Source organism: Heterodontus francisci, chromosome 1 (genome assembly GCF_036365525.1).
Source record: "Heterodontus francisci isolate sHetFra1 chromosome 1, sHetFra1.hap1, whole genome shotgun sequence".
NCBI classification, from domain to species: Eukaryota; Metazoa; Chordata; class Chondrichthyes; order Heterodontiformes; family Heterodontidae; genus Heterodontus; species Heterodontus francisci.
The window spans coordinates 143,423,454-143,450,329 of NC_090371.1; positions in this window are offsets into that span (position 1 = coordinate 143,423,454).

A 26,876-nucleotide genomic window follows, 5' to 3' on the forward strand; every position below is an offset into this window, starting at 1 on the left:
GCACACAAAAAGCAGGACAAGTCCAACCCGGCCAACTACCCCCCCATCAGCCTACTCTCAATCATCAGTAAAGTGATGGAAGGTGTCATCAACAGTGCCATCAAGCGGCACTTGCTTAGCAATAACCTGCTCAGTGACGCTCAGTTTGGGTTCCGCCAGGGCCACTCAGCTCCTGATCTCAATACAGCCTTGGTTCAAACATGGACAAAAGAGCTGAACTCAAGAAGTGAGGTGAGAGTGACTGCCGTTGACATCAAGGCAGCATTTGACCGAGTATGGCATCAAGGTGCCCAGCAAAACTGAGGTCAAAGGGAATCAGGGGGAAAACCCTCCGCTGGCTGGAGTCAAATCTAGCGCAAAGGAAGATGGTTGTGGTTGTTGGAGGACAATCATATGAGCTCCAGGACATCACTGCAGGAGTTCCTCAGGGTAGTGTCCTAGGCCCAACCATCTTCAGCTGCTTCATCAATGACCTTCCTTCAATCATAAGGTCAGAAGAGGGGATGTTCGCTGATGATTGCACAATGTTCAGCACCATTCGTGACTCCTCAGGTACTGAAGCAGTCTGTGTAGAAATGCAGCAAGACCTGGACAATATCCAGGCTTGGGCTGATAAGTGGCAAATAACATTTGCGCCACACAAGTGCCAGGCAATGACCATCTCCAACAAGAGAAAATCGAACCATCTCCCCTTGACATTCAATGGCATTACCATCACTGAATCCCCCACTATCAACATCCTAGGGGCTGCCATTGACCAGAAACTGAACTGGAGTAGCCATATAAATACGGTGGCTACAAGAGCAGGTCAGAGGCTAGGAATCCTGAGGCGAGTAACTCACCTCCTGACTCCCCAAAGCCTGTCCACAATCTACAAGGCACAAGTCAGGAGTGTGATGGAATACTCTCCATTTGCCTGGATGGGTGCTGCTCCAACAACACTCAAGAAGCTCGACACCATCCAGGACAAAGCAGCCCGCTTGATTGGCACCCCATCTACAAACATTCACTCCCTCCACCACCGACGCACAGTAGCAGCATTGTGTACCATCTACAAGATGCACTGCAGCAATGCACCAAGGCTCCTTAGACAGCACCTTCCAAATCCGCGACCTCTACCAACTAGAAGGACAAGGGCAGCAAATACATGGGAACACCAGCACCTGCAAGTTCCCTTCCACGTCCCACACCATCCTGACTTGGAACTATATTGCCGTTCCTTCACTGTTGCTGGGTCAAATTCCTGGAACTCCCTTCCTAACAGCACTGTGCGTATACCTACCCCAAATGGACTGCAGCGGTTCAAGAAGGCAGCTCACCACCACCTTCTCAAGGGCAATTAGGGATGGACAATAAATGCTGGCCTCGCCAGTGACGCCCACATCCCATGAATGAATAAAAAAAAACTATGAGATGTGTACTGGCTTGCAGCTTATGATATAATATTTACATGAAAATTTGCACTCCTCCAATGTTAATCATTAGACTGACAATGACCTGATTATATTTTTGAAATGATGTCTAAAACAATTCAGCGTGAACTAAAATCTGACATGGCTGTGCATTTCCTGTCATCTTTTCTATTATAAATTTCTATTCCACATTTATAATCTAAACTGGTTATACTGCCAATTAAAAATTTGAAAATTGGGCTGATTGGGTCTGAATGATGACTGCATGCTCTCGTCAAATTATTTCCTACATTCTAATCCAGTTTACCTGATGATTACACTTGATCCGCATCATGCCTGTGCAGTGCCGTGGGAGATCAACTCGTATTATGTTCAAAATATTACATCTGCATACACGTATGCCTACAAACCTTATTCCTGTTGTCGTATTTTTCTTATGGATCTTTATTAGTCAATTTTTCACCTTACTAATTCATGTGTCTACAATTTCCTTCCACCAATGGGAACCATTTCTCTCTATTTACTCTGTCTCAACCCCTCATTATTTCTAACACTTCTATCAAATCTCCTCTCAACCTTCTCTTCTCTAAGGAGAACTGCCCCAGCTTCTCCAGTTTATCCACGTAACTGAAGTCCCTCATCCCTGGAACCATTCTCGTAATTTTTTTCTAAATCTCTAAAGTCTTCACATCCATCCTAAAGTGTGGTGCCCAGAATTGGACAAAATACTCCAGTTGAGGCCAAATCAGTGCTTTATAAAGTTCATCATAATTTCTTTGCTTTTGCTTTGCCTCTATTTATAGGACAAACAGCTTGCTTGATTGGCACCCCATCCACCATCTTCAGCATTCACACCCTCCACCATTGACTCACACTGGCAGCAGTGTGTATTATCTACAAAATACACTGCAGCAACTCACTAAGATTCCTTCGACGGCACCTTCCAAACCCATGACCTCAACCACCTAGAAGGACAAGGACAGCAGATGCGTGGGAACACCATCAGCTGCAAGTTCCCCTCCAAGCCACACACCATCCTGACTTGGAACTATATCGCCATTCCTTCACTCTCACTGGGTCAAGATCCTGGAACTTCGCGTACCTACATCCCAAGAACTGCATCGGTTTAAGATGGCAGCTCATCACCACCTTCTCAAGGGCAATTAGGGATGGGCAATAAATGCTGGCCTAGCCAGTGATGCTCACATCCCATAAATTAATTTTTAAAAATTATAAAACCCAGGATCCTGCATGCCTTTTGAATCACTTTCTCAATCTGTTCTGCCACCTTCAATGATTTGTGTACATATACCCCAGGTCTCATTGGTCCTACACCCCCTTTAGAATTGTACCCTTTATTTTATATTGACTTTCACTATTCTTTCTGCCTAAATGTATCACTTCACACTTCTCTGCATTAAATTTTATCTGCCACATGTCCGCACATTCCACCAACCAGTCCTCTTGAACGCTATCACTATGCTCCTCGCAGTTCACAATATTTCAAAGTTTTGTTGTCATCTACAAAGTTTGAAATTACACCCAGTACAACCAAGTCTAGTTCATTAATATTGTCATGCTAGGTCCCCACCTGCCAAGAATGAGGCACATTAATTTAGTCATGAACATTGATTTTAAACTGTTACTGGAGTGAAGAAAGCACTTGTTAAACAGATCAGCCATGGCTGGAAAAGACATTTGCATATTAACAGATAATGTTTGGAAGGACAAAGCAGCCATTCCCTGACATTCAACCCACAATGGACTTTTGATCACCAGACGTGAAGGTGGTGGGGGCTTGCATTCCAGGTTGACTGCTAAGATGGCCAAATACAGAAATGGACATGGTCAAACCAGCTAGTCACAAGACTAACCTGCTGGGCAACCTGAGTTTTTTGAATTTGTACAAACAGTTTGGGCAGAAAGCAGAATGCTCCTGGACTGTGAAGATCTCTCCTGGCTGGCTCGCCACAGCCTCTCCTGTCTGTCTTTCTCACAAGCCTTTGAATCCACTGAAGACATATGAACTCCAAGAGAGAAAAGTCTCCGACAGCGAACTAGGTTTAAGAAGAATACTGGGCCCCAACGAAAAGCAAGATCTACCGACAATCAAGGACTCTACAGTGAGCTCGAAGAACCGCAACAAAAACTGATCATATATTTCCTCAAACGTTTCTATTTTATTTTTCTTCTGCTCTTTTCTGTCTCTATTTGCATGTGTGCATCGCGTGTGCATGCCAGTGTGGGGCACATTGTGTATCCGTAGGAGTTAACCGAATTAGAGTGTAAGTTTAAGTTGAATAAATTTCAACTTTTCTTAATTAAACCTAAGAAAACCTGTTTGTGCTGGTTTCTTTGCTTTATAATTGGAAAGCGGTGAACAAGGATTCACCAAGGGGGAGCTAAAAATTGGGTGTGTTTAAAATTAAACGCTGTTACAGTAAGACCAGGTGAAGGCTAAAAGGGAACCCTAAACCTCTTTCTCACTTGGTCGTAACAGAAATTTGGGTGCTAGCATCCAGAATTTTACCCAAAGACAAACAAGAGAAATTGGAAGGGGGAAGCCAAATTGTTCCTGAGCAAAAAAAGAACAAGATTTCAATACAGATTTTCTTGTGGTTGTGTGTGATTGAATACCAACATGTCTGTGACTGAAGCTAGTAGCTCTCCAAGCCAGGGTGAAGTAACTTGGGATAAGTTAAAAGCACTGCCGATGGAGCAGTTGAGGAAAATGGCTGAGCAGTGTGGGATCACTGTACGTGGCAAGGCTAGGAAGCCTGAGCTCCTAAGACTAAAGCCAACCATTTTTCCCTTGAATCTGAAGAAGCAGAAACAGGATTAGAAGTAGATCCAGACAGGGTACTGCTAGCAAAGATACAATTGGAACGAAGGAAACTTGAATTAGAAGACAGGGAAAGAGAAAGACACAGACAGGAGAGGGAGAAAGAGAGGGCCTTTGCGAAGGAACATGAAGTAAAACAAAGACAGGAGAAGGAAGGAGAGAGAGCGAGAGGAGAGAGAGAGAGAAAGAATATTCCAGAAAGAATGCGAAGAAAGAGAGTGAAGGCGGCTTGAGTTAACTAAGGTGTCTGGCAAAAGTTTAGAAATAGAAGGGGAAAAAGTGACCAAGAGGGCAGGTTACCAACCCCCACAAATGTGAAAAGTTAGAACCCACATCCTCCTACATAAATGCAGACACTAGAAGCACCCCACCAGAGTTGCTAACAGCATTTACAGGAACCTGCAGAGACAAAGAAAGACCTCTAGGAGGCGCAGAAACCATGAGGATGATGCCTCACCTAGTCAAGGTGCCATAGGGAAGTGCAGTAGATTCTGCACAAATGCCTGCAGGCAGGCATGTCCCAGAGGACAAAGGGGAGATTAGCAAACAATCCTCTCCCACAATCAGAAAAAAGAAAATCATTCAACCCCCTAAAGTCAAAAGCCTTTGCATGACTCAACGAAAAACTGAAGGAGAGTTCAGGATAGACCTGCCCACTACTGACTCTCCTCAAAAAGAATTACCTCAGCAGGAGCAAAGACCCTAGGTAGCCACGTATATGGGCAAATGGAAGAGAAACATCCCCCCAAAAAAGAACCACATGTTTATTGGGATTCCAAAAAGGGGGAAATTAAAGCAGCACTGGCACCAAGAGAAGGCAGGCGGTAATATGTTTTAGGATTTGTGAATGAATGGGAATGAATGAGAGAAATGCTTGTTTTTTTCTGTATCTTAAATTTTTCTCTCGATCCTTTTAATGAAACGTGCCTTTTCTCAAATTGCATTTCATTCCGCTGGGTGTGGAAGTGTGATGCTCGGCCCCCACCTGCCAAGAATGAGGCACATTAATTTTGTCATGAACATTGATTTTAAACTGATACTGGAGTGAAGAAGGGACTTGTTAAACAGAACAACCATGGCTGGAAAGACATTTGCAAATTAACAGATAATGTTTGGAAGGACAAAGCAGCCATTCCTTGACACATTCAACCCACAATGGACTTTTGATCACCATAAGTGAAGGTGGGGGGAGCTCGCATTCCAGGTTGACTGCTAAGATGGCCAAATATACAAACGGACCTGGTCAAACCAGCTAGTCACATAATTAACCTGCGTTTTTTGAATCTGTACGAACAATTTGGGCAGAAAGCAGAATGCTCCTGGACTGTGAAGATCTCTTCTGGCTGGCTCGCCACAGCCTCTCCTGTCTGCCTGCTCCCATCTCTTTCTCACAAACCTCTGAATGCACTGAGGACACATGAACCCCAAGAGAGAAAAGTCTCCTACAGCGAACTAGGTTTAAGAAGAATACTGGGCCCCAACGAAAAGCAAGATCTACCTACAATCAAGGACTCTACAGTGAGCTCGAAGAACTGTAACAAAAACTCTTCAGATATTGCCTCAAACCTATCCACTTTATTTTTCTTCTGCATCTTTTCTATCTCTATTTGCATGTGTGTATCGCATATGCATGCTCGCATGGGGCGCGTCGTCTATCCATAGGCATTAACTAAATTAGAGTTTAAGTTAAGTTTAATAAATTTCAACTTTTTTTCTTTAAACTTAAGCAAGCCTGTTTGTGCTGGTTTCTTTGCCTTATAATTGGAAAGCGGTGAACAAGGATTCACCAAAGGGGAGCTAAAACACGGTGTGTTTAAAATTAAACCCTGTTACAGTAAGACCAGGTAGAGGATGAAAGGGAAACCTAGACCCCATTCCCACGTGGTTGTAACAGAAAATATCAAAAAAAGCAGTGGGTCCTAGTACTGACCCCTGGGGAACCTCACTGCAAACCCTCCCCCCGTCTGGAAAACAACTGTTCACCACTGCTCTCTGTGTCCTGTCACTCAACCACATATTATCCATACTGCCACTTCCCCTTTTTTTACATGGGCTTCAACTTTGCTGGCAAGTCTATTATGTGGCACTTTACCAAACGCAGTACATCCTGTGGATCATAAATATTGCAGACATAGTGGTAGTGGAGGTGGATATTGGAGATAACTTCCAACTTTGACAGTGGCATAAATTAGTTGTGGTTCAGTTGCCTGTTATACATCCTAACTCAAAGTTATCCTACTGAGTTCAGTGGCAGAGACACCAATCCAGCAGATGGCATTATTCTGGAATGGTGTTCAGCTCCTTGAGTGTTGTTGTAGCTTCACCCATCCAGGCAAATGGTGAGTATTCGATCACATACCTGACTCGAGCTTTATAGATGGTGGATAGGCTTTGAAGGGTCAAAAGATGAGCCACCATTCATAAAGCTCTCAACTTTTGCTCTACTTTCCTCAGAGTTCTGCCCTACATGCTTTTGCTAGGTCTGCTTCAGATGACCTTCTGCTCAATGGAAACCCTCAAGCTCTTGATAGTGGGGAACCCAGCAGTGATGGTGCTTTTGAAAGTTAATGGGAGATGGTTGGGCTTTCTCTTATATAAGATGGTCATTACCTACTATCTAGGTGGTCATCATGTCAGCTAATATTGCTAATAGTTCTCTCTCCTCAGATACTGTCACCCTCTCATTTAAATCTGTCATCATCACCCATGTCTTGTCCACAAGACCCACTTTCTGTTCTCAATCCTATTTGCACTAAATGGTTGGTGACCCAATCTCTGTTGAGGTTAGTTAATATTGTTAAAAGTTTCCTCTCCTCTCAAGCACTGTCCCTCTCCCTTTCAAATTCACTGTCATCACTTCCCTCCTCAAAAAAACCCACCCTTGATCCATCTGTCCTTGCAGGCTACTATCCTATCTCCAATCTGAAGATATTCATTCTGGTCGAACTGGAATTGATTGTCAATGATCAGGTTTATGGTGAGGTAATGCTTGATTGTACTATTAATTACTCTATCAATCACTTTACTAATGGTTAAAAGGAGGCTGATAGGGTGATAATTGGTCAGGTTAGAATTATCTATTTCTTTGTGGATAGAACATATCTGGGAAATCTTCAACATTGTTAAATAGATACCAATGTAGAAACAGTACTGGTATAAAGGCGATGAAGAGTGAATGAGTCAGTCAGAGAGAGAGACAGATAGACAGACAGACAAAGAGACAGGATCCAATTACAAAGTAACAGATTCAATGTTTACAAGGTCCAATCAAAGGAACTCTCATGATACAAGTCACACCAGTCCCAGAACTGGCAAATTCCTGGCCCTCATCTTTATTGTTATATAGCAGTGACTCCTCTTATTCACCATGAGCAACGCCACAGGAGGTCTACTGATCTTCATAGAAAATATAAAGTGATCCGTATTAACATTTCTAGCTTTGACATCAATTATTTTTATAGTAAATTAGCATCCAATTTAAAACATTTTGGCCCGGTTAACACTGGTGATGAAATAAAATAGTTTCAGCTTTGCAGTTGGACAGACAATGCTAATTGGATTTAGTCATGATCATTTGTTGAGCTTGTTCAACAACCCTCAGCTAGACTTAGGGCAGCAATGACAATGTTTCTATGAATATGTTTGCATTCATCTTCTCAGTCCTCATTGCACATTCCATATCAGTGCTTCCAATATGCCTTCCTTTATCCTCAACCGAGGAGTCCCTTCCACAATGGTTGACAGGGTCCTCAAACATGTCTATTCCATTTCCTGCACTTCTCTCACTCCTTCCCTCTATCTCAGACTCACCTTGTCCACAACTTCCACCCGACCAGCCTCAGTATTCAACAGATCTCGCTCTGCCATTTCCACCACCTACAGCCACAAACCAAACACATCTTCCCATCTCGTCCCAGCATTCTGAAATAACCACTTCCTCCACAATACCCTGGTCCACACTTCTAGCTTCTCCAACACACCCTCCACTCCCCTTGGCACCTTTCCATGCAACACCTGCTCTTTTACCTCCTCCCTTCTCATTGTCCAGGACCCCAAATACTCCTTCCAGGCGAAACAGTGACTTACTTGTATATCTTTCAATTTAGTATAAGTGTTCGCTGCTCATGATGTGGTCTCCTCTATACTGGGGAGACCAGATGCAGATTGGGTGACTGCTTTGTGTAACGCTTCCGTTCGGCCTGCAAGCATGATCCCAAAACTTCCGGTCATTTGTCATTTTAATTTTCTGTCCCACTCCCACACTGACCTCTCCATCCTCGGTCTCCTAGACTGTTCCAATGAAGTTCAACACAAGCTTGAGAAAGGGCACCTCATCTTTCTCTAAGGTACATTATAGCCTTCTGGACTCAACACAGTTCGACACTGCTCCTATTTTCTTTCAGACAGTAGATGTCGGTATTGATTCTTCTATACAAACTTACACCTCCTCTAGGCTTATCTTTTGTTTCTTTCCATCTCCTTTTGTCTTGCACTATTATCCCTTTTGTCATTTAATCTCTCCTGTCTTCCACCCTATCATAGACTTTCCCTTTTGTTCTTTCCCCTCCTACCCATTTCCTTGTCTCTGTACTTGCTTAAAACCGGTTACAAATCGAACCTTTTCCAGATTTGATGAAAGGTCATCAACCTAAAAGGATCTATCCTAGTCCCCTTCCTATTTTTCATCTACATGCAGCCCCTTGATGACATCATCCAAAAGCAAAGTGTCAATTTTCAATTGTACACTGATGATGCCCAGCTGTAGCTCACCACCACCTCTCTTGACCCCGCCACTGTTGCTAAATTATCAGACTGCTTATCCAACATCCAGTACTGGATGAGCAGAAATTTCTTCCAAATATATATTGCAAAGACTGAAGCCAATGTTTTTGGTCCCCACTCCAAACTCTGTTCCTTAGATAATAAAAAGAAGAAATGCTGGAACTACTCAGCAGGTCTGGCAGCATCTATGGACAGAGAAGCAGAGTTAACGTTTCAGGTCAGTGACCCTTCTTCAGAACCGACCTGACCTGAAACATTAACTCTGCTTCTCTCTCCATAGATGCTGCCAGACCTGCTGAGTATTTCCAGCATTTCTTGTTTTTATTTCAGATTTCCAGCATCTGCAGTATTTTGCTTTTATTTCTGTTCCTTAGATGCCTAACTTCATACTTCTCCCTGGTAACAGTCTGAGACTAAACAAGTCTGTTTGCAAATTTGGTGTTATATTTGACCCTGAGATGAGCTTCTGACTACATATTTGTGCCATCAAAGACCACCTATTTCCATCTCCATAACAATCGCCCAACTTTGTCCCTTATCTTAGCTCATCTGCTGCTGAAACCCTCATTCATGCCTTTGTTAGCTCCAGACTTAACTATTTCAATGCAACTATTTCCTGGCTGGTCTCCCACATTCTATCCTCCATGAACATGAAGTCATCCAAAGCATTGCCGCCCATGTCTTAACTCACACCAAGTCCCATTCATCTATCATCCCTGTGCTCGCTGACCGGCATTGGCTCCCAGTCAAGCAAAGTCTTGACTTTAAAATTCTCATCCATGTTTTCAAATCCCTCTGTGGCTTTGCCCCCTCCTATTTCTGTAATCTTCTCCACATCACTCAGATATCTGCGCTCCTCTAATTCTGTCCTTTTGAGCATTCCTGATTTGAATCACTTTACCACACCTTCAGTTGCCTAGGCTCCAAGCTCAGGAATTCCCTCCTGACAACTCTACACCTCACTTTCCTCCTTTAAGCCACTCCTTAAAGCTTACTTCTTTGACCAAGCCTTTGGTCTTCTCTGTAATATCGCCTTATCTGGCTCGGTGTCATATTTTGTTTTATAATGCACCTTCGGATGTTTTATTAAATTAAAAGCACTATAAATATGAGTTATTATTGTTGTAGAAATAATAGTAGTCATAGTCACGTTAACCCTGTTTCTCCACAGATGTTGTCTGAAGGGCTGGGTACTTCCTGCATTTTCTGTTTTTATTTCAGGTTTCCAGCATCTGCAGGATTTTACTTTTGTATTTGTGGTATTCATTATTCATTGTCCATGATAAGTACTTCAATAACTCAAGCAGACAAGCTGGGACTGCCACGGAGATTCGATTCTGCCTCCTTGCACTTGTATGCCTTTGTTTTTTGCTTACTGTTGACTAATGATTAGTGTGGATTATTGGTTCACTGTTATTTTGATTTTTGTTAACCATTGTTGCCTTTTGCCTTTTCAGTACTGTTTTCACTTGAAAATCTTGAAGAAAATGCAAAAGTCATAATACTTTAACCAGCAAAGGACAGATCAGGGAAATAATGAGTTGGTCAATAAGACTGCTAACCTGGCTTTATTATTTTTTTCATTTCAATAATAAAAGGCTTTCTTGAAGAAGCTTTGTGTTTTATAAAAACATGGTTATTTATGATTGTTTATAGCATCATATTCAGTGAACTACAGAGAATATAATAGTCAAAGTTGCAGCAGGTACTCAAAAACATGGAAACTAAAGCTGCTGGAATGATACGGAGATACCACCTGTCTCACCTGAATGGCACAAATTGCAAGCGCTCCTGGCTGGGAATGAGCTCTAATTATTTCACACTGACAGGCAACCTGCAATTTTGCAAGAGCAAAGAAGAAAAGTAATACCAATAGGAAAGTTGAACTTGGGCAAACTTACCTATAAATTACACATTTGAATATTTCAACAAAGAGAGTTGTGAACCTGCATCTTAAGAATCAACCGGGGAAAAGTTTAAGACTTCCTCTCTTAGTGGAGCGGATGCAAAGTACTATAAAGAAAGAGGCAACAGAAGTTACCTGTAAAGTTTAAGCAGCTGGGATGCAGGCACAAACTGAATTTAATCTGCTAAAGTTGTCCTATAATTATGCTGATTGCATGAATTGCTGATAAAACAATAAGCATCTGAAAAATGTGACTGTTCCAAGAGCTGTCTCACAGGCATCAAAAATTGCAAAACTGTACTGATACAATTCAAGGTGATTTTCTAACAACTGTTCTCAGTAGAGTATTTAGATCATGTATAATTTGTGTTTATTTGAAAATAGGAGCAAATCAACTGTTGCTTCTCTGTGTAACAGAAAACATTCTTCATTTTATGCAAACCCACAACAAAGTTACAGAGGAAAAATAGGGCTGCTTTTAACACCTGGCAGCAACATGGTGGATGGTTAAAGTGGTGATTGGGTGCTTACTGTTGCTCTCCATACACGTTCACACCTGCCACCATTTTAACTGCCTTTTGTGACATTGTGGGGTTATCTACTGCAGGTGGGGACCACATTACAGTTTAAAAGTTGAAGTCTGACAATGTCATTCAGATCCAGTCAAATTTTAATGGATGATCACACAAGTTGTGCTCAACGCTATAACCACTTGCAAAATGGTGGCAGGCATGAACTAGGCCAGAGGAAGCCCATAGGCCAAATGGAAAAGGAGTGCTTCTCTAGCCATCAAAAGGCATCCTTGCCCTTCTTTTGTCCCAGCCATCTACACATCCCCTTAATTGCAATGCCGTCCAGTTTCGCCCTTCACCACTTAGCTGGTGGCCTCTTGCCATGTGAATTCCCATTCCAGCCTGCTGGCCACCTTATCATTCCCACCAGGTTTGGGCAGGGGTCTGTACTACAACATAGAAATGAAGCCCAAGAATTAAAATGGATGGAACTTCACACCAGTGCCATCATGGATTCTTCCTACCAGTCCCGCCCCCTGCACATGTGCCCTGAGTTAAAATCAGAGCTAATTTCTTCGTCTGGCTGATGAAGCTGCTGTATAAAAAGAGAAGGATTAATTTATTGCAGCTGGCGTAACTGTGGTATAACGACCAAAAACAATTAATAATCTGAAGGAATGAGACTCTACACATATTGTACACTTTCTGGGCAAGAAAGGTTGATTGGCAGTCATTAACAATTATCACATTGTTAAAAGGGTGCCTATGCTTTTAATTACTAGACTTAAAGTTCTGTGGTGAGTTTAATGGGCAATTAATGTGCAAATTCAGTAGCTTCATAATAAATAACGGGAGGGTAAGTGCAAGAGCCGTTCTCACTTTGCTAACTATGGAGTGGCACCAATCATCCACCAGCTTGTGTAATTCGCAATTCATGGGGTATCTCTTCCTTTCCACAAGTTACTGGCCGATTTTCACATTAATAACATAATACATCATTCAGATGTCGTTATTTTTCCAGCAAATTCAGGCCCATAAGGTGTTGCTATTTCTAATTAATTTGCATACTTTCACTCATTTTGGAGAATGTGTGTTACAAAGAGATGACTTTTCCAATTTAACCTAACTGATTTCACCAACATTTCAAAAAATATTCTTCAGAATAAATGAAGAGTTGTCAAACTCCGTGTCCTCTCTAACAGTTGCCTGGCAGTGACATTTTGCTGATCAGCTTGTATTATGACAATGCATTGTGAAAGGAATATACTTATCTGTTAACTTTGAAAATAACAGATCAATATTCCTAATGCAATCACAAGCATTCCTATTAATGCAAAGACAGATATTACAGAACGTTAGCACTACACTGTAAACTGGAAAAAAAAAACAGGCTGTTCGTTGTCATATCAAGAATATCAAAATGTGCTTAGGTTTCAATGTTGACAGATAGATTTAATTTCCTTCTGACACATCCTATCAATCCACTGTTGCCTTTTGACAAACCTTCAGTTACTTCTCACATTTTTTTGAAATGTTGGTGAAATCAATTAGGTTAAGTTAGAAAAGTCATCTAGAAGTTTGGCAATAATTGACATTTTGAAGCAAATAAAGCCAATTAGCTAAGTATTTTTAAATATTGTACAAACTAATTACTTTTCATTTTATTCCCCATGCCAGAAACCTCAAGAAGTTTCCTGTATTCCTGTTTTCTTCCTCAGCTATGGGGAAGGGCTATCTCACCCACAAACACCTTCATGAACACTGTAATTACCTTTTAAACAGGTCTCAGCATTATGGTGATGTTATTGCTAGGCTTCCTATTATTTTCAGCTCACTACATAGATTTTATCGCCCATTCACAAACAGTGGTCAGAAGATTGGATTTTTTCTGTGCATTGAAATTTCACAAGAATAAAGGTTGATCATTTCTAATCCTCTGTAGGAGTGGAATTAAAAATCTGTGGCATTCAGAGGGCAGTTGCATGATATAATAGTGGACCTTGGGGGCAATTCTGAGTCTCACCGCCTGGGTGATAAACTGGCAGAGTACATTGCCAGCCTGTTATAGAAAATCAGGTAGGTTTTATAAGGGGTAAGAGATCTGTTCCCTGAAGATGAAAATTACCTCCATAGTTTCTATAGAAGGATGATCAAGATGGGACTAACAGTCTCCCTAATGCTTACTTAGCACTGTGAATAATACTGTTGCCAAACTTTTGTCACATCCATGACTATACAAATTTGTCAAACTGCAGCTTAAGTGAGCAAGCTCAAAAGCACATGTTTGGATTTATTTTTGTAATTCTAAGCGATTCCTAAAAGATTGATGAGAAATGATTACTTGTGACAGAAGATGAATTTCTGCAATTAGTTTCATGTATTTTTAAGTAGCTTGTGTTAAAAATAGAAATTTTATTTCACTTAGTACAAAATGGTGGACCAGAGATGCTTCATCTGCATGAAGCAGGAACCAATAAGGATGTCCCTTTGATGATGGGGCAGAATATGTATAACTGTCAGTTTGATGGATGTATGTGTAATCTTTAATACTTGTTAAAGTGTTGAATAATGCTTAAAGAAACACTAGTTTGGGGTCTGCACTAAGAGCTGCTAAGTCTGGTGAGTCTGGTGAGAAGGAGTTTTAAGGATTAATTTCTATCTAAAGTCGAGTTTTTTCTTCAATTTAGCAGGTAACCAAAATTGCTCCTTAAGTTAAGAGAAGTTAAGTTTTATTCCAACCTTCAAACAGGTTTATAAGCTCTCTGGGAGCAGCCGCATCTAGTTACTTAGGTAACTGGATTAAACTGGTTTGCGGAAGATTGAAACAGTTGTTTTTCAGAAAGTATAAAAGCAGGGCTTCCTCGTTGCTTCTTCAGCTGCACTGAGAACTGACTTGAGTGTAAAGTTAGAGTTTGGTGAGGAAGGGAATTCGGTGAGAGAGGTGCTACTTTCGTTTTCTACCTTTTTTCAGCCTCCAGTAACTGGCTCTTACTTCGGTACAGGGGAAGAAGCTGATTGGTGAGTAACTGGTAAGTTACTCTACTTATTCTAATTGTAATAAATAGTTTTTTAAATTACAGTATGGCAGGTCAGCTTGGCCAAATGGAATGTACATCCTGCGGTATGTGGGAAGTCATGGATGCACCATGTGTCCTCGATGAACACATCTGCAGGAAGTCACCGGCTACAGAAGCTTAAGCACTGGGTTTTGGAACTCGAGCCGTAGCTGGAGTCACTGTTGTGTATCCGTGGGGTGGAGGACTACATGGATAACACGTTTAGGGAGGTGGTCACACCGCAGGTTACGAGCATGTAGGCAGAGAGGGAATGGGTGACCACCAGGCAGTCTAAGAGAACCAGGCAGGCAGTGCAGGAGTTCCCTGAGTCTATCCTGCTTGCTAATCGGTTTTCTGTTTTGGATACTAGTGAGGGCGATGGTTCCTGATGGGAGTGCAGCCAGAGCAAAGCCCATGGCACCACGTGTGCCTCAGCTGCACAGAAGGGGAGTAAGAAGAGTGGAAGAGCAATTGTGATAAGGGATTCAATAGTCAGGGGATCAGACAGGCATTTCTGCAGCAGTAAACGTAACTCCAGGAGGATGTATTGCCTCCTTGGTGCCAGGGTCAAGGATGTCACGGAGCAGCGTGACATTATTCTGGGAGAGAGTGAACAGCCAGAGGTCTTGGCCCACATTAGTACCAATGCCATGGGTAGGAAGAGAAATGAGGTCCTGAAAGCAGATTTTAGGGAGTGAGGAAGGAAATTAAAAAGCAGGACCTCAAGAGCAGTAATCTCAGGATTACTCCCAGTCCCACGTGCTAGTGAGCATAAGAATAGGAGGATTGATCGATTGAACATGTGGCTGGAGTATTGGTGTAGGAGGAAGGGCATCAGATATCTGAGGCATTGGGACCAGTTCTGGGGCAGGTGGGACCTGTACAAGATGGACGGGCTGCACCTTAACAGGACCGGAACTAATATCCTCACAGGGAGATTTGCTAGTGCTTTTGGGGAGGTTTAAACTAGCTTGTCAGGTGGATGGGAACCTGAAGGGTAGCTCAAATTGGAAGGAAGTAAAGTTGGTAACAGGAAGTAGAAAAGTCGCAAGCGACATTAGAAGGCAGGCAAAACAAAGACAAGCATCAACTAAGCTTAGAATACAGAATCTTGTCAAGAAGACAAGGTTAAGGACACTCTGCCTGAATGTACACAGCATTTGCAACAAGGTAGATGATTTAAAGGCACAAATAGAGGTAAATGGGTATGATCTAATTAGCATTACAGAAACATGGCTACAGGGTGACTGGGAACTGAATATTCAAGGATATTTGACATTTAGGAAGGACAGGCATAAAGGAAAAGAAGGTGGTGTTGCACTGATAATAGGGATGGAATGGAATCAGTACTTAGTAAGGGAGCATCTCAGATTGGATAAACAAAATGTGGAATCTGTTTGGATGGAGCTAACAAACAGCAAGGGCCAGCAAACATTGGTAGGAGTTGTTTATAAACCACCAAACAGTAGTTGTAGTGTGGGCAAGGTATTAATCAGGAGATTAGAGAAACATGTAGCATGGGTAATACCATATTCATCAGTGATTTAAATCTCCATATAGACTGGGTAAAACTAATGAGCACTAATGTGGTAGAGGGCGAGTTTCTGGAGTCTGTTAGGGATGGTTTTCTAGAGCAGTATGTTGAAGAACCAACTGGAGAACAGGTTATCTTAGATCTAGTATTATGTTATGAGAAAAGGTTAATTAATAATCTTATAAAAGAACCTTTAGGGATGAGTGACCATAATACTATAGAATTTTACATTATGTTTGAAAGTGAGTTAGTTCAGTCTGAAGTCAGGGTGTTATATTTCAACAGAGGAAATTTTGAAGGTATGAGGGGCAAATTGGCTGAAGTGGATTGGAAAATACATTAAAAGGATGACAATACATAGGCAATGGATAGTTTTTAAAGTATTATTACATCTATACATTCCTTTAAGGCACTAAAACCCCTCAAAGAAAAGGCAGTCAACCATGACTAACAAAGTAAATTAAGGATTGTATAAGATTAAAAGAAAAGGCCTATAAAGTTACCAGAAATAGTAGTAAACCTGAGGATTGGGAGGATTTAAGAATACAGCAAAGGAGGACCAAGAAACTGATAAAGACAGGGAGAATAGAATATGAATGTAAACTAGAAAATACATAAAAATGGACTGTAAAAGCTTCTATAAGTATGTAAAAAGGAAACATCTGGTTAAGACAAATGTGGGTCCATTGCAGGCATTGTCAGGAGAATTATAATGGAGAATAGAGAAATGGCAGATAAGCTAAATGATTACTTTGTGTCTGTCTTCACTGAGGAAGGTACAAGAAATCTCCCAGAATTAGAGATCCAAGGGACTTAGGGAGAATGATTAATTAAAGGAAATTAGTATAAGCAAGAAGGTTGTATTGGAGAAATTAATGGAGCTGAAGGTTGATAAGTCCCTGGGATCTGATATCCTACATCCCAGCATGTTGAAAGAGGTAGCTATGGAGATAGTGGATGCATTGGTGATCATCTTCCAAAATTCTATAGATTCTGGAATGGTTCCTGCAGATTGGAAGATAGCAAATGCCACCCCACTATTTCAGAAGGGAAGGAGAGAGAAAACAGATAACTACAGATCTGTTAGCCTTACATCAGTAGTAGGGAAATGCTAGAATCTATTCTAAAGGATGTGATAAATGGACACTTGGATAATAATGATCTGATTGGGCATAGTTTGTTCCATCATTCATTGTTTTACCATGTGCCTACCCACAGTTTTTTTTATATTTGTGCTTTGGGCCATGGCTGTTAATTTTCCCATCAATTAACACCCTCTCTGCACTAAAGCGTTGTCTTTCAACACACCATTAACTTACCATTTGCCTTTGCTCCATGATCTTCTGGTCAGTTATTCTCTGTGACCCTCTGTCCTATCAACACCATGCCCTTTGTTATCTCTTGCTGCACTCCTGCTTTATTTGTTTAAATCCTATTACATTTCTAACATTTGTCAGTTGTGATGAAGGGTCACTGACCTGAAATGTTATCTCTGCTTCTCTCTCCACAGATGCTGCCAGACCTGCTGAGTATTTCCAGCATTTCTTGTTTTTATTTCAGATTTCCAGCATCTGCAGTATTTTGTTTTTATTTCAAATGACATTGGCCACTCAGGATATTTTACCTAAAACTGGATAGTAAATGATGTACATTGCAGTTACTGATCATTGACATACTTGTAAAACATGTGCTTTAATCCAATTCGCAGCAAAACAAAAATCAGTTAATGACTGTTTCTATCATGATCATTGAATTTTTATTATGTTTTCCACGACAGTCTTTAAAACTGCAAATGCAGCATAGATTTTGTTATGGAATCGTAGACAGTTCATCATAGATTAAGGTTCATTGGGCGGCACAGTGGCGCAGTGGTTAGCACCGCAGCCTCACAGCTCCAGTGACCCGGGTTCAATTCTGGGTGCTGCCTGTGTGGAGTTTGCAAGTTCTCCCTGTGTTTGTGTGGGTTTCCTCCGGGTGCTCCGGTTTCCTCCCACATGCCAAAGACTTGCAGGTTGATAGGTAAATTGGCCATTAGCAATTGCCCCTAGTATAGGTAGGTGGTAGGGAAATATAGGGACAGGTGGGGATGTGGTAGGAATATGGAATTAGTGTAGGATTAGTATAAATGAGTGGTTGATGGTCGGCACAGACTCGGTGGGCCGAAGGGCCTGTTTCAGTGCTGTATCTCTAAACTAAACTAAATCTATTCATTACATTGTATTTGCTATCTATTGTATATTGGTCAGCAGCATCCTGTTTTAGTCAAACAAGAAATGCTGGATTCACTCAGCAGGTCTGGCAGCATCTGTGGAAAGAGAAGCAGAGTTAACGTTTCGGGTCAGTGACCCGAAACGTTAACTCTGCTTCTCTTTCCACAGATGCTGCCAGACCTGCTGAGTGAATCCAGCATTTCTTGTTTTTGTTTCAGATTTCCAGCATCCGCAGTATTTTGCTTTTACTTTCCTGTCTTAGTCAATATCACTCAGCCCATTACACCATACTCTTGTATTCATGAGGAATTCTGGCGATTCCTTGTATTTATGCCTGTTTTCCCCTCAACTCAAGTTCTGGAACAATATGATTCCAAATGGATAGCAGCAAAATTGTCACATTTATATAGAAATAAAAGTCCAGCATCTTTCAACATGTCACCGAGCTTGTGTCCGCAAGGATCAGTGCTGGGGCCACGAACTATATAAATGATTTGGATAAGGGGACCAAATGTAATATTCTCAAATTTGCTGATGTCACAAAACTAGGTGGGAATGTAATTTGTGAGGAGGATGCAAGGAGGCTTCAAGGGGACTTGGGCAGGCTAAGTGAATGGGCAAGAATATGGCAGATGGAAAAAGGGTGACATTATCCACTTTGGTAGAAAAAAACAAAAAGACAGTGTATATCTTAAATGGTGAGAGATTGGGATGTGTTGATGTCCAAAGAGACCTGGGTTTCCTTGTTCATGAGTCACTAAACAATAGCATGCAGGTGCAGCAAGCAACTAGGAAGGCAAATGGTATGTTGGCCTTCTTTATAATTGGTTTTGAGTACAGTAGTAAAGAGCTCTTGCTGCAATTGTATAGAGCCTTGGTGAGACTGCACCTGGATCATTGTCTTGGTCTCCTCATTAAGGAAGGATATACTTGCCATAGAGGGAGTGCATCGATGGTTCACCAGACTAATTCCTGGGATGGCAGGTTTGTCTTATAAGGAAAGATTGCAGAAACTGGGCCTATATTCTCTGGAGTTTCAAAGAATGAAAAATGACCTCATTGAAACTTACAAAATTCTTACAGGGCATGACAAGGTAGATATGGATAGGATGTTTCCTCTGGCTGGTGAGTCTAGAAAAAGGGGACATAGTCTCAGAATAAGGAGCAGGCCTTTAAGACTGAGATGAGAAGGAATTTCTTCACCCAGAGAGTGGTGAATCTTTGGAATTCTCTACCCCAGTGGGCTGTAGGAAGCTCAATCATTGAGCATGTTCAAGACAGAGATTGATAGGTATCTGGATACTAATGACATCAAGGGATATGGGAATAATCCGGGAAAGTGGGGTCGAAATAGATGATCAGGCATGATCTAATTGAACGGTGGAGCAGGTTCGATGGGCTGAATGGCCTACTCCTGCTCCAATGTTCCTAAAGTAATGCATGCAAGAGTATAGAAATCGAGACATTCCCTAAGTGACTTCTGCCATTTTAAAATGAGTTTACATAATACCAGCCTTTAAACTTGTGTTTTAAAATAACTTAGCTGCTAGGTTATTTTAAAACACAAAGTTAAAGGCTTAGAGCAGAGTGTTCAACCTTTTAGCGTGGGGAGCCATATTACACATTGTGTCTTACATAGGGGGCCAGTAAGACAATTTTGGAAAGATAAAGGCATTAAAAATTAATCTTACTATTAATCAAAATAACAACAAATGTGTAATTTTGTGCAGAACCTTTAAATGAGAAGACTAATTTATTGACTTACTTTCTCGCCACTATGTTGGACACTGATCTCGTGAGATACCTTGTATTTATTTTTGCTTGCACAAGTAGTCAGTGTCTGCCTGCACACTTGTAGCAATGCAGAATTTTCCAGATAGATGTCCATCTGTCAGGAGTGATCTTGATTGCTCTCTCTCCCTCCCTGTGCCTGTCTCTCTTCCCCTCCCTCTCTGTGTCCCCAGCTCTTTGTGCTCCCCCGTCCGTGTTGTCCCCCTCTCTATGTCATCCCCTGTCTCTGTTCGTGTCTAATAAGTTCTGTTGATGGATGTTAAATACGTGGTAGTTGAAGGTAATAGGGTGAATAGGTGTTGGGTGTTGATTAGTTAATTTTACTCAGATGTATATATAAAGAAGAGCCAGCCAGCACTGGCTGGAGATTTTTAGGAGTGGATTAGTAAACAAAAATCAGTCTCCACCAAAGTATCCTAGTCTCAGTGTCTTCTTTACAAATAGGTTTGGGAGTTTCTCTAACACTCTCTCTCTGATCCCTTCTTTCTCTGTTCCCCGCTTTCTCTCTCTCTTTCCCTGCTCTTTCACTGTTCCCAGTTCTAGCTCGGTTCCCCTGCACTCTCTGTTCCTCCACTCTTTCCCTCTCTCTGACCCCTCTCTCTGATCATTGCTGAGAGCGGGAACAGTGGTTTCCGAAGTTCAAACAGCTTCATGGTTCTCTGGTGGACTTTTAAAAAAAAAAATCAGAACCCACCAGAAAACTATGAATCTGTCCGAACTTCGAAAGTGCCATTGTTGTTCACAGCACCTGTCAGCTGTGAAATAGACATCTGTGTTTTTTTTTAAGCTGGTCTGGTCAGAAAGAATAAACTGATGGGAAATTTCTCATTACTGAATTTACCAGTCACAGACCTCAATTTCTTTTTTTACCATGGACACTGGAGTCTGTAATGGATATATTGCCAACCCCTGGTTATGACTCAGGGTTTTGTGCACATGAGCTCCTCCATTGAGAGAGTGGCTAACCTCTTGGACAATCATATGCAGCACCACTCTGCCCAGATGCAGGAGCAGCATGCTGATATGCACAGAAACAGTGACGCTATTTATCATGGAACGCTCTGTGTTTCTAATGGCGCAGAGATGTTGGAGTGGATACCAGTGGCCTTATCCAGCATGCATGGGTGCCATGAAAGGGTGAAGCAAGTCAAAAGACGCTGATGAGAGGGGCCACCTCTCAGAAGGCACTGGTGTCATCCCTTGCCTCCTCAGCCACTGACTCTGGAACCATCCATGTTGCAAGGCCCTGTGACAGAGGCTGCCCCTGCAATGACACAGGTACAGCAGCCTGTGGAGAATCCCTTATGAGTACGTCCAAGGTGAAGATGGGAGCCACGGGCATCTCAGCTGGATGCAGAGACAAGGGAGCAGGCTGCTTCCACATCTTCCTCAGTCACAGAGAGAGAACCCTGTAGAAGTGGACAGGAATGCAAGGCACCATGCCTTTAGTTGCACTTTATGGGTCACTTGGATGATGTTTTCTCAATTTATGTTTTCATCGACTTTCCGGTAATAATAATTGCTTATACTTTTGATTAGACTTGTGTGTTACTATTGCTTAATGTCAAAAGGGAAGTGGAGTTTAGTGAGGTGGGGGCATGGGGAGTAGTGTGTGGCGGGGGTCTGGATTTGCCCTGGTGCCATGGTCTGTGATGTGGGAGAATGTTAGTGATGGGGACCATATATTCAATGGTTTGGGTTGGCAATGGGATGACTTTTCTCTCTGATGGAAAGTGAGTTACAGATGCATCTATCATAAGGGTTTGAGAGGTGCTCAAGTGAAAGGTTCCTGAATTAGCATCACTCTTGACGCCACGCCAGGCTGCCGATTATCATGAGGCCTCGGTGGCCGTCCTCCAATGTCTGGGCGCTGGACACCTCCGGTACATCCCTTCATCCACCTCTTCCTCTTATCCATCCTCGAAGGGAAGAATGGTATTCCAGGTCCTCCTCATCATCCAGCTTCAGAACTCTTTGTACAGTCATGTTGTGCAGCATGTAGCAGATGACCACAATACTAGACACTATAGCTGGCTTGTACTGGAGGGCACCACCTGACCAGTCAAGGCAACAGAAGCGCATCTTCAAGATGCCAATGGTCTGTTCAATGCTGCTTTGTGTTAGGAGATGGTTCTGATTGTAGTGCCTCTGAGCATCAGTGTTGGGAATAACCCCCAACAGCCATCGATAGTGCTGGGATGTGGGCCTGAAGAGGTATGGCAGTTGGGACTCTCGAAGGATAAAGTCATTATGACAGTTACCCGGGAACTGGGCACAGATCTTCAGGATTTGCTTCATGTGTTCATAGACCAGCTGGACTTTCAGTGAGTGGAAGCTTTTTCTGTTCAGAAATCTGGCTGACTGGACTGTCGGTGCAGTGATGGTTGTACGGATGCAATCGATGACCCCCTGGATCTGAGAAAATCCATTGATGGCGGAAAAGCCCAATGCCCTTTGTGCCTGCGCTGGTCCATCTGTCTCATAGTGGATGTAGTCTTCCACCCTCCAGAATAGAGAATTCTTGACTCGCCTGATGGCATGATAAGCTGCCACTACGAGATGCCATCCAGGTCCGGAGCATTTCCCTGGAAAGACCCCAGTGACGCAAAAATTCAGGGTGATGGTGACCTTGACGGCTGCAGGTAGAGGATTGCCATGAGATTCATGAGGCATCAGTCATTGCGGATCAGAGCACAGATATCCAAGACCAACTGCCTGGATAAGCATAGCCTCCTATGGCACTGCGCTCCGTCATTTGCAGATAGCTGATTCGTGGTGGAACAGCCAATTTCTTGCGAGCTCCTTCTTCCCCTTGCAGCCCCTTGCTGTGCTCCTTTGCCCCTCTCCTGACCAGAAGGATGCATGTGCTGAAGCTCCTCCTTGCTATTCTGTCCAATGTCAGAGCAGCCTGCTCCCATTTCAATTCCCTCAGCTGATGTTCATAAGTTCACCAGGGCTTTATCTGCCAACCTCCGATGCCCAAGTGATGCCAGCAGACTCATACCCCTCTCAAGAGCCCTGCCACTCACTGCTCATAAATGCAAGCCTCTCAGCACCAGCAATGCCAGTTCTGTGTAACTGGTTGAGAAGCTGAGTATTATTCTCCGCTTTTTAAGTTTGTTGACGAGTGCATTCATTCACCCACATGGCTCCCTGCTGTGTTCATGACAGCTGTATCCCGATGTATCCCAGACACTGTTTTCCCTGTGCCTCCCGATTGAAAATTTCAAACTGCTCCTCTGAAGCCTTTTAATGAGCTCAACAACGAGCTCAACAGCCATTTGATTGAAGGCTTGTGGGTTTCCGGCTCCCACCCATCCCGCTTTGAAAATCATGTGCATTCCGGAGGCGTTGGACTCCAGTGACGCCTACCAGGAATGCAATGTTCAATGCGCACCTACATCTGCACTTGCCCACATGGGCAATTGAAAATCAAGCCCAACGCAAGGCAAGTTCTCATGTGCAAATGTACAAAGATTCCTTTGGCGTAAGGAGATATAATGATTCCCGAGATCTGCTCCCTGTGGACAATACTGCCCATTGAGTCAGCGTGAAATCGGCTTTGCATTCTTTCATAGTATTCAAATTTTGATTGCTGTCCTATTCAGACAGGATGCTTGTTAACTTTTGTCTAATCTCCTAAAGTTACACTTGGGAGTAAACAAGTTCAACACACATTAGCACATTAACCTAATGTTAAAATATTTTGCTTGTTAAGCAGCAAATTTACTCAGAATTTACATGATTCATACATCATGCCAATTTTCCATTACTAAAACTGCTGAAAAATACAAGAGGGACCAGATGTAATTTAAGGGCAGAGCAGGAGATAATAACAGAATTAGTCAAAAAGGATCCTTTCAATGAACACAAGAGAATCATTGTAGCATCAAGTTTCTGTTTGCCAGATGCTTTGGAAAGGGAGGAGCAGGAATAATGAGAGAAGAGAGCCTGGAAGATTTAACAGGATCGGAGGCAGACTACCAGGTGTTATGATGCCACATAGCATGAGTATGTCATGCGGTGCTAGCTGTAGCTCAGTGGGTCATACTTCTTCCTCTGTGTCAGAAGGTTGTGGGTTTAAGCTGCACTACAGAGACTTGAGCACATAATCCAGGCTGCCGTTTTAGTGTAGTTCTGAGGGACTGCTGCACTGTTGAAGGTGTTGTCTTTTGGATTTGAAATTAAACAGAAGTCCCACCTGTCCTCCCAAATGGATGCAAAAGATCCCATGCCACTACTTCAAAAAAGAGCAGAGAAGTTCTCATTGGTGTCTTGGGCAATGTTTATCCCACAGCCAACATCGCTAAAAACCGATTATCTGGTCATTGCCACTTTGTTATGTGCAAATTTCTGTCATGTTTCCTAAATTACAACAGTAGCTATGCTTCAAAAGTACTTCATTGGCTGTAAAGCACATTGGGATATCCTTAGGTCATGAAAGGCATTATATTAATGCAAATCTTTTTTTTTACATCAAATGTTTCAGCTATCTGAATTTCAGTAAGGTATAATAATGATAATGTTAAAAATACATAACAGATCAGTTAGCATTTGTAAAGGAATGTTGTGTAAGGAGGCTGTGCCTCAAAATGGCTCAGATTTCTGAATACATCGGGATCATAGAGATATCAGATATTCTATTATGTTATGCATGTGTACACATAAAGTTCAACACTGACAAGCAACAGTTTTATGGACATGTGGGAGTTGTTAGGGATGGCTGCCTCTTTTTTACCTCTCAACTGACCAAAGACTGTTTTGTAAAACTGTGTTATTACAGAATGTTTTAAATCGTCAACAAACTGACAAATGACAGTTTAAAAGAAAGATAAAAGATAAATACAACATATGAAAATGTATGCAACTTCACCCACTCTCACACACATGCACACACAAAAGAAAATATAGAGCTTAAAAGATAACATGCATTTAGGTCTGTTGGTTTAGACGTGTCCTCTGTTTAACTTGCATTTCCCTGGGGTGAAGACTTAAAATGGTGCAGGCCTGTATTCTTTTCTCTTGTTCATTGTGGAAAGACTTGGGAGATTTAGGTAGATGGATGCATTACTGCAAACTGCTTTTCCAGCTAAAGGTCACTGATGATGTTCTGATATGATTTCTCAGGTAGGGAGTTCAAGGCCAAACTCCAATCACTGTCTGCCCATAGTTCAAAGATGGTATTCTTCAGCAGGGTTCCGTCTCTTCGATTGCATAGATGGATCTCTCTTTTCTGCTTTTGCCTTTGTCTATACAATGCCATTATTAACCCAATTCATTGGAGAGAAGTAGAATGGGTCATTTACATTTTTAGTGCCTTCTCAAAGGCTTGCTCAGACATGAAGATTGGCTCAGGGTTCTTGCAGTTTCCATGTGCATTAGCAATGGGGGTAAGGTCACCTGACCTCTTGACTTTGTAAAAAAATATGTCTGTTTTGGGTTTGTTTCATAAGTTGATTATATAGTTCATAATTTCTCCTTGCGTGAGTGTGACAGCAATAGTTGGAGGACAATTTTTTTGATCATATGTCATTCCCAAGTATAAGACGCCACTGATTTCACTCATATCTGTGCAGCTGTGGATTGTTCTCTTATTTTTATCAATAGAGGGTTTTACTGGTTTGGTATGTCACCATTGGCAAAACTTCTATAAGTCAACACTTATTTTCCTGGATGTATTATGATGCGGAAATCTGGAAGCAATCAAGCACTCCTCACCTATTTGAGGAGAAGTGTAACTTTGCCTCCCGCACAGCTTTGGTTATCTTCTCCAAATGTGGCTGATGTCACCTCCATGGAACCTACAGTCCCCAGAAAAAAAGTGCACATAATAATGCACATTCATAAGTTAAGAATGCAACAGAACAAACGCTTTCCTTGCATGTTGCATGTTGCATGTTATGCTATATTTCCAAAGAAAGACAATTTGCTAAAAGGGAGCTGCAATAGGGCGGACCCCAGGGAGAAAGAGCGAGAGGACATAAAATCTACTGCAGCATTGATGCTGGAAATGGCACAAGTGCAATGGACGTTGATCTCTTTTTTTTCCTTTCACATCTGTACACATGTTCCTTGCTGCAAATTGAGGATAGAATTCAAATTTTGTTATGTTTAAAGTAAAGTTGCCCAGATATTCCCAGGACCTATCTCTTTGTACAAGGCTAATTCCTTTTCTTAATACAGCTTCTGTGCTTTTGCATGCATGTCACATTAGGTTGCACTCTAATATAAACTGGCCTTTAAAATATGATTTTTGCTCATTGGTAACTTGCTTTGGAGTCAGAAGATTGTAAATACAAGCCCCACTTCAGGGTTTGAATGTACAATCCAGTCTAGCAATGCTGAAGGAGTGCACCATTGTTGGAAGTGTTGCTTTTCAGATGTGAAGTCAAACAGAGACCATATCTGGCCTCAGGAGGTGGAGAGCTCTCATGGTGTCCTGGCCAATATTTTTCTCTTCAACCAAAATCACACAAAAATCTGGCAATTTATCTCATCACTGTTTGTAGGACTCTGCAAATTAGCAAATATTTTTCCTTATATTACAACAGTGATTACACTTCAAAAGTAATTCACTGTCTCTGAAGTACTTTAGAATGTCCTGAGGTTGTGAAAAGTGGTACATAAATGCAAATTCTTTCCTGGATGTGTCAATCCATCATCAATGGAAGAAATCTTGAAAGATGCACCAACTATGCTCACTGCCTGTATGTCAGAGTTCTCCCCGACAAGTGTCGGCACAGTGGCGCAGTGGTTAGCACCGCAGCCTCACAGCTCCAGGGACCCGGGTTCGATTTCGGGTACTGCCTGTGTGGAGTTTGCAAGTTCTCC